Here is a 16,123-nt window from a genome sequence, read left to right on the forward strand (position 1 = left end):
CTTCCTTTTTCCATTCCAGTGGTTTGCTACTTTAATCTCCTTATTTGTCTTCCTTATATGAGTAGTTCTACCTGTTGATATTCCCAGTCTTCCATGGGGCTTTTCTCTATTGCTTCCTCTATGTATGCCGCTATCTGCGCTATTTGATCCACGTTTAATTTTGTGTTTACTTTTTGTCTAAATTTCCTTTCTCTTTTATTCAAGGGCACCATCTGCAGACTAATACGTTTATGATCATTTCCCAGACTTACTCCCCTTCTTCGTCTATTTCCATTGTTTTGACCTTGCCATAAGTTCCATTCGACATCACACAGTAGTCAGTGGTCGTCTGCCTGTTGCGGAATTCCTGCGTGATTTCTCCTTCGCATTTTGCTTCTCTATTTTGCCAAAACTAGAAATTTCCGTAGCTTTAATGACGATAAAATTTTATTACCTGCTTTACCTTGGCTTGAAGAACTTTCCAGGTCACGTTAACAGGTTGTATTTTGCTACCACACTTGAACAAAACGTCGCGGGCTAGTTGGTTCATCGCAAGGGGGAAACAGCGCAAGTTAAACACGGAAAAAAAGGGAGGACAAAAAGGGTGTCTCGTCCTCCATTTTGTCCGTGTTTAGCTTGCGCTGTTTTCCCCTTGCTACCACACAATACCCAAGTGGCCACATGGGACAGCTCTCCGGGAGCGAATCGCCCAGGCTAAATATTTTACTGCCTGTCACTTCACCGATTCGAAGTCCAATGCTCCATTTCTAAACGGCGTACGACGCCCCGAAGCTAAATCCCAAAAAATATATAGAGTATACCTACGTGCGGTCAATGCCTCAGCTGTGTAGTTCGATTGTAATTCCATTCTGATTTATTCGTTTATAGATGGAGAGGCTCTAAGCACCTGTATTGGCCATTGAAGGTGAAAATTTGTATTTCCCGCCTTTGCGGCAACACATTGTCTTGACCAAATGACAGTTTTTTGTACCACTTCGGCTGCAAAACGTAGGATTGTGTTCCCAATGAGCCATTCACAATATTGAAGTTGTTCCTGGAGAAATGCATACCGTGAAGTGTAGGATGGCATAGTTGTATATGTTAATAAGCAGCCTCTTATGCGAGCCACAGCCGTAAGGTTCGATATGTTCGGCTTTCCGCGCGGGAGCAATGCTGTGAGAGAACACTGCAAGTACACGTAGCCATTGCAGAATTACGTAGAGCTGCTTGAGGATTTACCCCGGAATTCTAGCTATACCACTGCCTCCATCGATAGGCCACCTGTTCTCGGAAGTATGCCAACCCAAAAGTGCAAGCAAATATATTCTAACAACGACGCAAGAATACGTGCCATCTGTTGTCCTTACGCTACATATCTGCAAGATTTCAGCTGAAACTAGAACGCAATTGCACATTTTTACAAAGAGTGTTCAATCATTGATCTGCGACAGTTCGGCCGCGCGTTAGAGCGCTGAGCCGGTCACAAAACACGCCGGGCAGAAGCAAGTGATCAAAGCATATAAATTTTCCTCTATTTCGATGGAAATATGTGTGAATAATATCTGAAGTGCGCAAGTTACAAAACTGAGCTAGCGTTAGGTTATCATTCCAAAGTTTCGACTAAAGTTTGATTTCTAGATTGTATTTGTCGAGACCTGCTCAACAATACTTTATGTTACAACCTAAACAAAAAACTGTGATTCAGCATGAAGAAATAATGAGCTATCACTAAGACCGGCGGAAAAACAACAGGTCTAGCGGGGACTACCAAGTCAACTTGCATTGAACGATTGGCCGTAGTTCATACTCCAACTTACACAAGGCCAGCAATCAGAAAGCACGAAGCACAATAAAATCACTGCAAGACAGTTATCTTATTATCGCAGGAAGGTCACAGGCTGTCAAAAGGCTTATATGGCAAAGGGAAAAGAAATAAAACAGGATAAAGATGAGAGAACACGCGTATAAATTATGGCCTAGCTGTCTTTCAATAAAAGTTTAGTTGGTAGTCTGCGCTAGTTAGGCTTTTCCGTGTGTATTGTGTCCATGTTACCACTGCGCAGCTCCTTTCAATAAGGCCTCACCTACTGCTACACAAGAATTTATTATCAGCATAGCACTTTTTCTAAATTTACCATTATTAATTGTATAGTTCCTACGAAAGCGCACTCAAGTTTAGCCGATAATCAAGAACAACATATTATGCGTAGCTCTGCGTTCAGATATCAAGACAGATATTTTTTTCTTTTTACAATCGATTTAAAGGTACAATGACGCAATACAATTTACGCACACAACGCCACGTGCAATCAGAATATTCCTGTCTGCAAGCAGAAGAGGTTGCAAATAAATCAGAAACAAAAACGAACGATAAAAACATCTAGGTACTGCACATGCTTTACGCAAGACGGTGAGAACAAGTCTTGTGTGTCACACAAGTGGTTGTGCTCCCGTATGCGCGATACAGCTTTGTAATATGCCTATTTCTTGGTGGTAATGCTACATGTTACACACCGAAGTGCCTGTAACGTGGAGCCTTTTGCACCTCGTTTCTTCTCTATTCTTTTCACTTTGCGCCGTCAGTGACCTTCTTTATTACCCATAATCGGTTACGAACAGCCTGTCCGAGCTCCTTCTCACACTTCGTACTGACACTCATTACAACACCGAAGCTCTGGACTTGAAAGGGAATGCAAGCCGTTTCATCTATTGTTTATTATTTCGTGAACGCAATATACTATCATACAAATTTTTTCGCGAGAGTTACAACAGATGTTATACCAAATTATATAGAACATATAGAACAATGCCTTTGTGAAGGGGCAGGCTTGCTGTACTAAAAATTTCAATCGTTTTTTTTATTTCATTGCAAATGGTTAAAAACACAGTGTGAACGAGCACAAATAATGTTTATCCATGAGGGAAATTTTTATTTGACTTTCTCTGCCGGACCATTGCATACTTTTGAGCTACACTGGGCTAGACAGGAGAGGCCAGTTGCGTGAATGCGGCCGCGCGCCCGCCCCACCGTCGGAGCAGCGCGTGACGTTAGCCGGATCAGCAGTTGGGAGCATGCGTAAATGCCATGGCAACCAGAGAAACACCACACGTACGCCATGTGTTTCATCGCCGCCTCCCTGCACGCCGTTCTAAATCCCGAACCGCGCGCCGCATGAGCAGCGTTGCGTATAAAACGCGCTGATGAAATAGGCGGCTGTATCAAGTTTTACACGCATGCAGAGCAGAGTTTAGCCGCTGCTTTATATCGGTATAGTTAAGAGAATATTAAGGCTTCCGATACTCAGGTTTTCGCCTGGCACTTGGCTGCATAATGGGGAATTTCCTAAACCAGAGTGACTCTACCAAATTGAAATACTGCTTATACAAAATTGAGACCGCTGTATGCTACTTCACAAATCATCAGGCAGCCTTCGTCTCTTTGGAGAAAAATGAATAACAGATGTGTACACTCAAGTCTCTCATTCCTAAACATACAGTGACCACGTCGAGCTTAGCCAGGGAACGTATCTCGCTATTTATATCCTGGCTTAGCCAAGATAAGCCACTGCCAAGTTTTTATAAGACAAAATATGTTCCAACGGGATGATAACCGGGTTATGCCTATTTGACTTTTCAATGCACTTGGAACTTCTGAAATATTTATGGACGCGGTTCTGTGTGCTTTAAATTGGAACGTTTATATATTTTAACTATATGATGTCGTTATTTTTGGAAATACTTTGAGTGAAAGTTACCCGCAGTGAACTGATGCTTAGCTTTTGTTCGGTAGTGCTTGCTTCCCGCCAACCTTATTCTCGAATCTAAGAAGCGCCGGTTTTACGAGCACAGGCAGTGGGGCTTAAACATATCATTGACGAACACCAGATGCGACCTGATCCCCAGAAAACAGCGGCTGTCGAACTGTTTAATGCACCCCAAACTCTCAAAGAGCTTGGCAGTTTCTTGGGATTATGCTCTTGTTTCCGTCGTTTTCCCACAGCTTGGCTGATATCCCCGCTCCTGAGGATTCCGTTGCAGAAAGTGCTTCTTTGGAATCGACCACAGAATGTGAAGTCTCTTTACACCAGCTCAAGTTTATGTCGGTATGGCCCCATACTCTCATGGGTACGGTTAGCTTTGGCATTGGGGCTTTTTTGATTCCTCGCTACAATGAGCAACAACAGCAGGGCACACTTTAAGCAGACTAGGGCGGGACTACACGGTCACTGTACAGGAATGTCTAGCAGTGGTCCCCGGCATCCAACGGGTTCGCTTATACTTGAACGGCCACACCCTTTCAACATTGTAACCGACCATCACTTTGTTGGCTTGTCATCCTTCATGAGTTCATATGGTGGTCTCCCGAGATGGGCACTTGCTTCGAGGTAGCCTATAAGAACGGGCGACGCCAGGCCGACGCACACTGTCTCACGTCTTCCCCTATCTACCACTGAGTGCGACGCAAACAACGTCAACAACTGCATTTTGGTTCTGGCTGAAGTATGTAGAAAATACCTGTCTCAGGCAATTGTTCAACATCCCGCTGACCCGTGGAGCTACCATTCGTTTCGCGGTGGTGTCCTGTGGAATGATTGTTCAGCGGACCCCCGTTTACAACTCATAGTTCCCGAGAGCCTCTGTTCGTCTGTGTTGCGCGTAGTGCATAACGATCTCCCGTATGGTATCTGACATCGGCTCAGAGGGAGTGTCCGAGCCGATGCCAGATCACCATACGTGGGATACCGAAGTACCAGCGCCCTAAAAAACCCTATAGTTTTTCCATCTGGGCTATTTCACTCTGTACCCCCCTCAAGCGTGCTCTTTGAGCACGTCGGTACCAACGTGCTGTATCCACTTTCATTCTTTGGCAACTACTGGATTGCCGATTGCGACAAGTATCTTTCTCAGGTCTGCAAAACAGCAGCTATCCCAATGGCTACATATAATAAAATGTCGCTATTCATGCTCGGCTCAGTGACCTTACACCATTGACTACTGTGGGTTGTATTAAGTAACGGGGCGGTAAGTTCACCGCGGATGTCATTTAGAAGCTACTAGATCTATGTGCAACGCGTTTTACCTTCTCCATACCTTACCACCCAGAAACTAACGGCGTGACATAGCGTATAAACACGAATTCATAATTATGCTTTATTACTTACGTACCCGCCGTTTACAAGAACGTGTGTGCCATCCTGCTTTTTCTTATATGCGCCTTTACAACTTCGACCTACGTGACGACGAGCTGTGACCCTTTTTTTGTTACGCCAGTCAAAAGACTATACTCTAGACAAAAATTTGTCGTTTTCTGGAAGTTACGATTTATCCGCCGCTGCGACTGTGCCCTGCCGAACAAGCTGGGTGATTGGCGTGTTAGCTTTAAAACAGATGCTTAGGCAAGTTGGTAACTCATTTCGACCGGAACAGCGCGCACTAAGACACAGACAAGAAGAGAGACACGACACACAGCGCTCGCGTGTGTGTCGTGTCTCTCTTCTTGTCTGTGTCTTAGTGCGCGCTGTTCCGGTCAAAAAGCGTGTTAGCGATCATTGGTTCACAAGAATGTTGTGATGTGCGCCGTCAGCCCGTTATCTACGCTCTGAGTAGCGATGTGTGGCTTTGGCGATCACTACGATGACGTGGCCTTCCTCAGAATCTGAAGTCCCATTACGATGGTCCTTACGTCAAGATTAGCCGCATAAGTGATGTGACCTCACTGCACGCCTCAAACCGAGATAGGTTGCCGTTCAACAAAGACATAACTATTCCACTTTGCGTGCTTGAAGCCCTGCCACTCTTGAAACACCGCGTAGCTCTCCCGGTAGGTTCTGCAGTGAAGGGGAAAATGTAATGAGCCGCAAAGACGATGAGGCGCAATGCGCTGTAGAAGAAGAAAAAGTGTCTTGCGTGCACAGAGTCCCAAACATTGACTGCTGACATCCTGTTTTCCGTGAAGACCTTCGGTTTAACAACATTATCTCTGTTATCTTAAATAAAGTTTCTGCCATATTTGGAGCGCAGATAATTTTTTTAATTTATTCATTTGATACATACTGCTAAGCTCCTTGCGGAGGTTGTTGCAGGTTCGGGGTATAAAATCAAAGCACAAAATTACAGATATTGATAGTACACACTTGCTGACTTTTTACACATTTCTATGTGGCAGTGTGAAACAAAAATTATAAAATAGAGAAGAAAGAACAGAAGCCATCGCTCAAAAATTTTGAGGCTTTATTCAAAACATATCTCACATTATGCATTTGTCAATTTAGTAATGTGTTTTGCAATCTCTACGCTACAATGCATCGTCAAAAACAGCACATTTAAGAATGGTTGCATGAGCACTGAGAACCTGTTCACCGGCGTTCCCTTGTAGACAACCGTAATAGATCCCTTAGAAATATAAATTTCCTGTGGTGCCACCGGAACAATAAAGCTCCGCCGCCATGTTGGGAGAAGACCGCTAAGGCGGTCGATTCTGTCGCCTCAAGGATTACCCATGGTACGCCGTGCTAATCTGGCGAACACATACCACCCCTGATCGCCTTCTTCTGGAGCACTTCAAAGTTGTCACCTTTTGCTGCGTTCCAAAATGCCACTAACAAGGATATCGCGACGGGATGGCGAAAATGTTAGCCCGTCCGCACGTGCATATTTGCTCTGGAGCATAAAGTAAACATTCGACCCAAGTTTTCTGGAGTGAGATCTATTCTTTTCGTTGCTTTGTCTCATCAAATTTACCTTTGTGTTTGTGGAATTATATCCATTTCGTAAACATCTCAAATAGCAATAATCTCTGGTTTATAAAATGCTTCATCCCGCCTGCACGATGCTGCACGATGACGTCGACTACAGGTCGCCGAATGACAATATGACATTACTAAGTAGGAACGTTATTTACAAGAAAGAAACCAAATAATACTGCCGAGCATATAGTGCAGCCGAGCAAACAGTACTCTAGGAAAAAGCGGTCGGAGCCAAGCTGCTTGCATGCATTTTCCTACTGCAGCGCTTCGCATTAATTAGCGGAACGAGTATACTCTACAACAGGTTTTCAGCGTTCCTATTGCCACTGAACTAATGTCCTGATGAGGCATCGGGCAGAAAAATATGCTTTATGATTCCGAAACATTTTGACTGGAACTCGGGATAACGTATTTTACTCGCAACACACAAAATAACCCTGTTTGCGCCTTCCTCGCATAAAAATGCGGTCGCCCCTCAAGTATACTGGCGATCTCGCGATAAACAGAAGGGAGCTTTAACCATAACAGCGCTGTGGCAAAGCCATGGCCCAAACTGCTGTGGTGCAGTAAATAGGGCGCTGGACTGCTGTGCCAGAGGATGCGGATGGGAATCCGGACCTTGCCAGCCGATTTTAAATGAAAGCGAAATGCTAGGCGTCCGTTTGCTGTGCGATGTCAGTGCGCGTTATAGACCCTCAGGTGGTCGAAATTATCAAAGCTCTCTACAACAGTGTGTCTCATGTCCCGATTCACATTGGAACGATAAAAGTCAAATCTAAACCAAACTAACATCAGAGCACGTTTGTTTCTCAATAAAATCTGCTAGCGCGCGCGGTTTCTTTTGGCGCATTTCTGCTGGCGCCAACTTCCATTTTCGCTTGGAATGGCGTACACCAAAGGGTGCTTTTTGTGAGGAAACCATAAACCAAAAGCAAGGAAAGTATGGGGAGTGCTTGCATATAGTTTTTCGTTTGAGTCGTTGATCATCGCGAATTCAGGACGAAAAGGACTCTAAATGTAGGATTATTAAAATGTAAGAAGCCTTTTAAATCACGCTCTCAAATTTTGTGTACATGATTTGCGGCTATGCTGTGGCAATTTCTGCAGAGATAGGTGACTGTTGATGAAGTGGTTTACTATGATAAAAGACCCGGGCCTTGAATTTGTTATTGAGCGATCAACTGAAGGATGCCGTGAATATCTCAGGTGAGATTACTTATCAGCTGTGTAGCAAGCGGTAGCCGTTTCTTCGAAAAACTGCTGTTCTATGATAGTTCCCGCACTCGAATTCGATGCTTAAATAAGCCACCAAAGCATTGACGACGCCACTGCATCAGCAATGTTTGAACAGCTACCAAACGCCCATCAGGATGCAGAAAAGTAGCTCTCCCTAGTAGCCCTAAATATGGCGAGCCTCATCCAAGATACAATGTCGCAGGTTGCGGCTACCATCCCATAGAGTTGGCAGGCCAGCCAGACTTGCCTCTTGAGTAGAATTTGAAACTTCAACATCTGAAGTTGCGCGAACAAAGACACACACACGACAGAGTGCCTTACACAGGACGAGCCGACAACACATCTTACTGAAGAATCGTATTGGACCTTCATGGTTGTTTTGTTTAAGCAAACATTAGAACAAAACTTCAGGCCGTGTTCAAGGAACGAAAAGGCATCGGTAGCTACATAACAAATCTCAGAAGGTATGTACACAAGTTACACTACAACCATAAAGCAGAAAAAATAAACAAACAATAGAAGAATGCTAAGGTTGAAGCATATATTCAAATTTTCCACCAATAGGTGAATATATTATATGGTGCAGCTACTAAGGAGATGCAGAAAGTATGATGCTTTAATTAAAAACAACAGCTGAACGCAATAACTCTCAAAAGGTTTGAGAATGCCAATAGGAACATGCAGGTTTACACAGGACTACTAATTTCCAGGATTTCCAGAAGTTGCTTCTGCTAAACACGGTGCCGGGGGTCTGCCAAGTAACCTTTCGCAGAACAAGAGCTATTTTTGACAGTGGTTAAGCTTAGCATGAGATTTTTCCACCAGCACTTTAGGCACATTTTGGCACCTTTCATAGCGAAGTGTCAAGGAAATTTTCCAGAAGGGCTAGATTTATGGCACTCAGAAGTGGGTACTTAACGTGTGGTGAACCTAAATATGACAGCTGCGTTTCAGGACCTCTACCCTCTATAAGAGGGATTATCGGTGCCACAGGGGCTAATTGTTATGTACAGGCGTAGTTAGAAGCTGCCAGGCCGCTCCAAAGAAGCCGGGAGCGGCTGCTCTCCGCCATCGCGGCGCTGCCATCGCAACCACGCCTCTGCACGCACCACGTTATGAGCCTCGAGAAGGAACTCCCCTCTCTCTATCGACCTCCATTCGATAGCAAGGCGAACAAAATGCTGGTGCAGCGTATATCTTCGCTCTTCGAATTTCGCTGTGGTGAGTGCTTGGCGCAGCAGACCAGTCTCTCGGAAACCGGTGCGCCATGTATTCAGCCATATTTCGTTAGACTCCGTGCGCTTCCGCGTGATTTTCGGCTACATAGCCTACTATATCGTGCGTTTATGTTCACTTTACTCCGTTGCCGTCCTCAGAAAATTGTGTAGCTTTCAAGCGCCGTATGCGTACATCTTCGTTTTATATTCTGAAAATTCGCTACATACGAAGGTGACCAGAGCTCGGAGTCCTGAAAAAATTTGCGTGAGTTGCCGAAGAGTTCCCAGCAGTGACGCAAACGCAGAGTAATAAGGATAGTTTAATATTAAATGCTCGTGTGCTGTGTTTGAGCGAGCTCGTGTTGCAGACACGTATGGGAGTGTTTGTTGGGTCTCTGCGCTGTTTGATAATTGTGGTTAACAGTTAATATACAACGTCGTCATACATTGTATCAGAGGTCTCAATGGGTGGAATTCAAAATGAAATGTTACACTGAGAAAAAGCAATGAAAAAAGCAAGCGATACCAGAGTGTGACTAGGTTTAGGCACACACCACAAAAGGTATACACTGTAGCAATTAGTGCTACTCATTCAAAACACGTAAATATGTTTATGTTTCCACCGTAGTTTTTTAACCTCGTTTGAAGAGCTTTACATCGGTTAACGTTGAGTGTTGCGTAATTTTGCTTGATTAAGTGTCTAATTTTTGATCATATTTAATGAGACCTCTTAGTGGTGTACGAGCTGACGTTGTAGCCTTAAGTGCCATTGCTATTCATACTTATCTACTTACGGTTTTTTTAGTACGTCGAACTAGATATAAGCTTTCTAACAATTTTTATTTATTGTTGAGCCATTAAGGTCCATCTTTGTTGAGATTACACTAATTTGAGCATGTAATAAGACTATTAATTAACCTATTGCAGTGATATTACACACAAACTATCCAACGACATAAGACCTCATGATGCAGCGTAAATTAAATTTATTCACAATCATCTAATAAACGGTAAAAAATTGAGACCGCCAATTAGTCCAGTGCAATTCTGCTCTAAGTAAACTACGAAGAAAACCACTTGTCACTGTTATACACTGGACCAAGGCTACACGGTCAAGAGGACACATTTTGTGCACACATATTTTGTGCACTGCTGTGAAACGTAATACTACTCATTATTAAACGCCGAGCGTTTGTGATATATTGTTGATGCTTCCTCGTAGGGCTAATTGAAGTATACGTGTTGATGTTTGTATGATGGTCGTGCATCTCTTCCCGATATTTTAGTTTGGCCACTTGTCGCATGAAGCGCTCATAGTTTTATTGGAGGGAAGGATATTAGTTTTTTTTCTTTAACATACCACTACACGTTGGCTGTGTTTTATGTTGGTGTGGCGCTCGCTCTCTCTAGCTATCAAAGATCAAGCATGTCAGACTACGTTTGGAAAACGTGAAGATTCATTACATGCCCCTGCTAAAAATCTATCAATTTTGTAGTGTAGAGCCAACGCGGCTAGCTTACGCTCAGCGACGTTCATTACAGCTCAATCTTCCACTTTTGAGTAACCACTATTGTGTCAAACACCTGAAAAAGGTGACGACGGAGGTAGCGGACTGCGTTTATTATGAAAGTATAGCTTCCCCTTTTGGCACATATCTTCATCCTCTACCTTACCTTCGAGAGTCTACCCTGGCTGGATTATGTAGCAGACCTTGGCCGCCACGGTGAAGATCTAACGCGCTGATATTGAGATGCTTTTCATTTGCAGCAACGCGGCGGCATATATTTTTTTGTTCAGCAGGAGCAAGGAATCATATGAGCACGTTATTGCTGCTGCCAGACAGGCACGCAATATTTACTATAGCAAAATAAGTGCGTGAAACTCAGCCACAAAATCATGAGCACCGAGAAGAATAATCTTCGCCAAATGCCCATTAGAAAGTTAGTTGTCACGTGAGAGTGGCCGTGCCACTGTGATTTTAACACTCGACTACGAATAACTTGCCTTTCGATTGCTAGCCGACGTCTCGAGAAATTGCAAGAATAATCGGTTGTTCAGGTACTCAGCAGACAGAATTGTGCGCGCATACAGGGACGAGGAGCGCGTTTAGGACGTCCCAAGAGCACAAATGCCCCATGCTACAAATCTAGATGAAAATCTTTGAACTGTACTGCTGCCAACGTGGAGCCTACCCTGACGGGGGAGGAAATAAGACAGGAGCTGAGATTAAGAGTGTTTTTGTCCATTATTTTTCGGAGCTTGTACGCGGCAGAGCTCCGCAGTCGAGCTGCTTGCCAGCAGCCTCTACTCAGTCGGTGGGAGAGGTATTAGCGTCTCCAATTTGCCCGGAACTACCTCTCGTGGAGAGAAGCTGTGTGAGACCTCGTCTTGTTTTCAGGCGAGTCAACGTTCCTTACACGGCGGGACCAGCAACAATGCGTGTGAGGAGTGGTCGGCACCAGGTAAGAATGCCTAATAAACACTTAGCAGCACATTGAAACTGACGCTAAGCATCCCAGTGCGATAATTAAGAGCTTTGTTCGAAAGAACTAAAAATGTGGGATATAAACTATTTGTGGCCGCCATCTACCAGAGTAAACCGATGGTCTAGGTGGGATGAAAATAGAGTGAAAAACTTGGTAACTTAGATTTGAATGAATAAAAAACTCGCTGGCCATTTTTATCTTCATGGAAAATCGATGGTTCTGCCGAATTCTCCGCTCACCGCCAATAGTATACTGTCGTAACAAATATGGCATGAGAAAAACATGTGCCGAAATGTCGGCACTTAGCTTTTTGGTGTGTTTTTTTACGCAAGTTTCCATAAGGCATTATATAGAAACTCGTGTAATTTATTTGTCTCTTGTCGTTGTCGGTGAGCCATTTAGAGAAGTCCTCTTCCCTCCTTGTGTTTAGTCCCACTTCGCGCAGAATCTGTGTCCTTGATGCCTTTGTCCCTGCAGAAGGCCACAGTAGGTGGCGAACTTCCACTTCTGCAGCTGGTGTGAAACACTTCGGGCATGTGTGCGGGTCCGATGTCTTCTTGAGATTGCCATCTGCAGGTTACCGACGAGGTAAGGGCCGCCCCAGCTCTTATCCTTCTAAGGGAAACCTCCTCAAATCTCGTTAAGTTTCGAGGGAATGAGGGCACGTGTACTTTTCCATAAAGAGGATGATAAGATTTGAACAGCGGAGCGGGTATCAAAAGAGAGCCTGGTGGGGGGCGCATTAGTGTTTGGAACTTCGTGTGAGGTGTTCAAAGTTTTCTGCTCAGCGTTCTCAGCATCGTCGTCTGTCCAATGTATCTGAATGCGTATCTCTGTTTTTTTATTGAGTGCCTGGATTTCCTAGGTTACACATAGCGTCTTTGTTACTTTCTTCAGTTGTTTTATGGCGGCTAAGGAGTCTGTATAGATGTGGGCTTCTGTTATGGAATCTATTCTATTTATGGCCTCCATAGCATCCCGGATTGCATAAAGTTCCATCACAAGCGGGTGTGGATACTCTGAAACATATTCTTTATGTACCTTTAGTTCACTGTGTGTTGGGCTAGTAGCTGCTGTTCTACCGCCATTTTCTATATTTTGTGGGGATTCTCTACGGGGCTGCGGCTCCGCTGTGAGAACTGAAGCCACACCGCTAGCTCTGACCACAGCCGTGACCGTGAAGAACGACACACCAATGCAAACATAGCCAGCGGGCCAAGTTTATTGGGAACGCCCAATGTTCTTCCTCGGTGAATAGCAGCATTCGCGCGCTACGGCGTCGCGGCGTCGTCCCTTTCTGGGTGAAGCTGCTGTCCGCCAAGATGAGAGGAGAGGGGGAAGGAGGGGCCGTTCTCTCACCCCCGCACTCTCCGCCACAGCGCCGGAAGAAGGAGGCCAGAAGGGGAAAGATGAGGGCCCACCGAGAGAGAGAGAGGTGGTGTCCGCCGCGTCGTGAGGCGAGGGAAATGTTGAATTCCCACAAATTGATGCGTCCGTATATGCAATGCAGGCACCAGGAAGTGCATCAACCAGAGGCCAAGATACCAGCTTTTCTTTGCGATGAAGCAGAGTGGTCTTGTTTGTCCTAATAGTCGTGAAATCCCACGGAGGGAGGTCGGCCATTGGTGGTGCTTGAACTGCCACTTCGTAGTACAAGGATGCTATGGCATGACGTACTTTCGCTTCATATTTCTTGTTGCCTCTCGTTGTTCAATTATTTCTGTCAACGTATTTATCTGTGCAAACTCTTGGAAAATAGGAATAGGGGTAAGTTTGGTAAGGCTGTGATAGCGCGCATCGCGTTTCTATTTATTGTTTCAAATTTCGCTCACTGCCCCCTCGTGAGTCTTTGGAATTGGGCCTGGTATATTATCCTCGGATGTAACACCGATTGTAAAGACGTCTTGCCATGTCCGCTCGAACTCCTCCTCTTCTAGACGAAATGCGTTTTATCAAGTTTAAGGAAGTCGCAGCAAATTTATTTACCTTATGAAGGCAGTGTGTTCCCTTGCCGTATTTGTGAATTTCTAGACCAAGAACTCTCAACTCGTCCACCTCTTCCAATGCCTGGTTTCCAAATATGTAGGGTGACTCTGCGTTGCCAATAGTTTTCCTCTATTCTTGTTTGCAACATGCATGTAACTGGACTTTTGAGGGGACAGTTTCAGACCTGCGTATTGGACGTACTCAGCTATGGTATTTAAAGCCTCTTGTAGACACCGATTCTGTCTCTCAAGTTGTTGGTGAACCAACCAAATCGGGACATCATCTGCTTACATCATGAACAGCACTTCTATTATTTCAACTAATTTCCACGCCAATGAGATCAGTGCGATAATAAATAGCAAATGTGCTAACACTGACGCTTGTGGAACGCCTCTGTTCGAGGTGTAATTGCCAATTTGGTTTCCGTTTATCCGGATAGAAAACGTCCTGTACTTAAGAAGATTATGTACTGCTTTTATGACCTGCAAGGGAATGCCCATACATTCCATGTTGCTAAGAATCTCGGCATGTAATACGTTGTCTTATGCCTTCGCCACGTGGGTAGCCACTACAGTGCGCACTAGTTGGCCATAAGGCGACACATGTATGACCTCTTCAGCGAGCATAGCCGGTCCATTTTCTGTGCCAAGGTTGGTTCGGAACCCAGTTTGTCGAGCATCGCATTTTTTATTACTTTCCAACCACTATGACAGGCGGGTGGCTATCATCTTTTCATAGATGTTGCAAATTGTGAGTGTTAGCGATATAGGCCGCACAAATTCTAGGCTTGTTGAAGGTTTCCCAGCATTTGGTATTGTGACCACCATCGAGTGTTTCCAGCCACGTGGAATGTCTCCTCCTTGCCATACCTCATTTACCAAATCCAACAAGCTGTCAACTGCTGCTCCTTCTAAATTCTTGAAGACTTCATTAGGAATATCGTCATGTCTAGGCACACTTTTGCCATTCGTTTCTTCTATAGCAGCCAATAACTACAATTTGGTAAATGGTGCTATTATTCCTATTTTATCAACCGCATCCAATCTCTGTGAAGGCGCCGGATAATGTGCACGGTTCAGGAAGAAAAGGGTAGCAGCTTGATTTGCAAACTCCTTTGGTGTAGGCTGTAATGCGACTCTAATACTTTTCGCATGATCTTTAACCTGTCGCCTCTTTTCCATGCCATGGAACGGTCTCCAAAGGGCCTTGTTGGTCGTTCCTGAGCGCAAACGACTGCAACATTCATCCCATTTCCTATTAGCCAGCTGTTTTTTATATCGGCGTGCCTGTGCCGTCACTCTGTTTACCTCAGTTTTTCTTTGCACATATTCAGGATGGCGACCAGCCTGTATTACGGCCCATTTTCGGTGTGAACCTTAAGTACAGTTTCAAGGGTGGTAACAAGAACGATTTCGAGAAGAATGATTTCAGACTAACTGAATGATTTCGAGTGTCCTACCGTACACCATCCCATTGTGTTACAGAAGCATTCTTTCCAATTTTCTTCATATGTCCCAAATTAATACCAATGCTAATGGGGACATGGTCACTACATCATGCATTTAATTCCGCCTGCCATTGTGGTGTACTACGGCCCTTCCACCACTTCAAGTCTGGTGAGCATATTTGTGGTGCAGGTAATGTTGCGACCCCTGATAATTTAGGAGCGAAAATGTCATTTCTGTGAAGGCAGTATGAACTTGAACACCCCTTTTAGTAGAAGCACTGTAACGGTGTTATAAAGGTATGACAAAGAGTGCATACAGCACGGTGCCGCCAGCGGCCGCCGCGCCGTCAGTGTGTGGAGTTAAAGACTCCCGTGACGGGCGCGGACTCCTCCATAGGACTGAAGAAAGCTTTAATGCCTACACATGCGTGGACTTCATTGAGCAAGTTCGTGTTCCCTTTTTTCTGGATGGACCGCTTCCTGACGGGTTCTTCGTGTTTCAGCACGACAGGATCCCCATTCACGCGGCCACGCAACTGGTCCACCTAAAGCGCGGATATATCAGCGGCAAAAAGCTTACAGCTCAACTCAATTTGATGGGACGGCGGAGATGAGCGGCACACACTGCAGACCGCCGTGTCAATTTGATGCTCCAGATCGTGTCGCCTCCACTTCTAAGTTGTAACTTGCTTATTGTTGCTAGATTTTTTCCTCCCGTTGAAATGACAGTGTGACGAAACGCCCTCCTTAGTCTAGTGTAACTGTTACCTTGGTAAGGTAGCTACACCAAAAACAATTTCTGTCGCTAATTCATCTACCAGGAAGTGTAAGTAAATTGTTCCATGCACCTAAGTTCAAGGACGAGACCAAAAAGGGTTAATTTAGCACCCTTTTTGTTAATCGCTAGTCGATAGGCAATGATGCCGCAATGAGAGGCGATGTCCCCTTTACAGCAATTAAAAAGGACTAAGTCAATTTTTATTTTTGTTGAGCGATGACCATCATAGGGGCGCACAATTTAAGGG

The sequence above is a fragment of the Amblyomma maculatum genome, chromosome 11, assembly GCF_055883805.1.
Source record: "Amblyomma maculatum isolate TAMU_Amacu chromosome 11, ASM5588380v1, whole genome shotgun sequence".
NCBI classification, from domain to species: domain Eukaryota; kingdom Metazoa; phylum Arthropoda; class Arachnida; order Ixodida; family Ixodidae; genus Amblyomma; species Amblyomma maculatum.